Below are 1,188 nucleotides of genomic sequence, written 5' to 3' on the forward strand. Positions count from 1 at the left end.
GGAGGGCCTCCATAGCCTACATCAGCTTCTGGTGCTGCTGGAACATCCATTATTAATACCAAAAAAGAAATGAGGTAGCTAGATCTATAGCTGCAAGTTTGATGGACTAAGTTTCTGGACAATTAAATGCAGTGTAAAAGAAAGACACAGGTTAAGAGACGGAGGGTAAGAGACTAGAAATAAGTTAGAGATTTTGTCAGGAGAAAAACTTAACTAGGCTCATTGAAGTTGCGGTAATGAATAATAATTAGCCTAGCTATGAATTTATTAATGATTCAAATTTTACATTATTAGTAATTATAAAAACTGTTTTTATAATGTGGTAAGTTCCCTTAGCTCTAATTTCAAAAATTTTATTCCAGTAATAACTGATAATCTTTTCAACCTAAAAGTGAATGACAAAATTATGATGATTAATAATTAATAAAATTTAATAAACTGTATGGAAAGAAGTAAATAAAAAAAAATTTCTCTTAACTAAGAAAAAGTAGGGTAGTAAAAAAATTAAAGAAACAAGGGGTTTGAGGGGTTGAGTTCATTCATAATAATAATTATTAGTTCCATTAATAATAATATACGTTAATTAATGAAACTGATATTTAATAATAAAAATAATTAAAAAAATTTAACCCTACTTCGCAGAAGATGATGTATGCTGAAGGAATACACTGGGCCCATGGCAATACAATAATTTTCTTCTATTGTATGGCCCTGGGTCCAGTGTATTCCTTCAGCATATATTCAGTAATCCTTTATGGTTCTACTTTTGTAGTATAATTATAATGATTATATTTCTGCAAAGTAGGGTTGAATTTTTTGAATTATTCTTATCATTAAATATCAGTTTTATTAATTACGTATATCATTATTAATGGAACTAATAATTATTATTAGAATGAACTCAACGCCCTAAATTTTTGACAATCCTAGTTTCTCTTATTTAAGAGAAATTTTTTTAATTTATTAACAGTTAATTTTGCCAATTAATAAGGCAATGTCAATCATTATTCATCTAATTTTACAGTTTTTGTGTTCCATGTAGGTACATCGAGAAGTCTGTCAGAGTCTTCAATCCTGTGTACTTGCTTGAGAATCTAGCTACATTGTATAGACTATTCTACTATGCTCTGTTTGTTTCAGTAAGTATTGTTATTTTTTATTTTTGTAAAATAAATGTACATGTACCTG

The 1,188-nt window shown here is 28.2% G+C and overlaps 1 protein-coding gene across 1 annotated transcript in view; it reads right to left on the reverse strand.

The window, feature by feature from the left end:
• Positions 1-1,188, reverse strand: part of LOC105312856 (formin-like protein 20) — a gene marked incomplete at its 3' end in the record, with an annotated part of 5,398 nt that overhangs the window by 1,270 nt on the left and 2,940 nt on the right. The window lies entirely within an intron of this gene.

Source organism: Amphimedon queenslandica, unplaced genomic scaffold (genome assembly GCF_000090795.2).
Source record: "Amphimedon queenslandica unplaced genomic scaffold, v1.1 AMPQUscaffold_13397, whole genome shotgun sequence".
Classification (NCBI taxonomy): Eukaryota; Metazoa; Porifera; class Demospongiae; order Haplosclerida; family Niphatidae; genus Amphimedon; species Amphimedon queenslandica.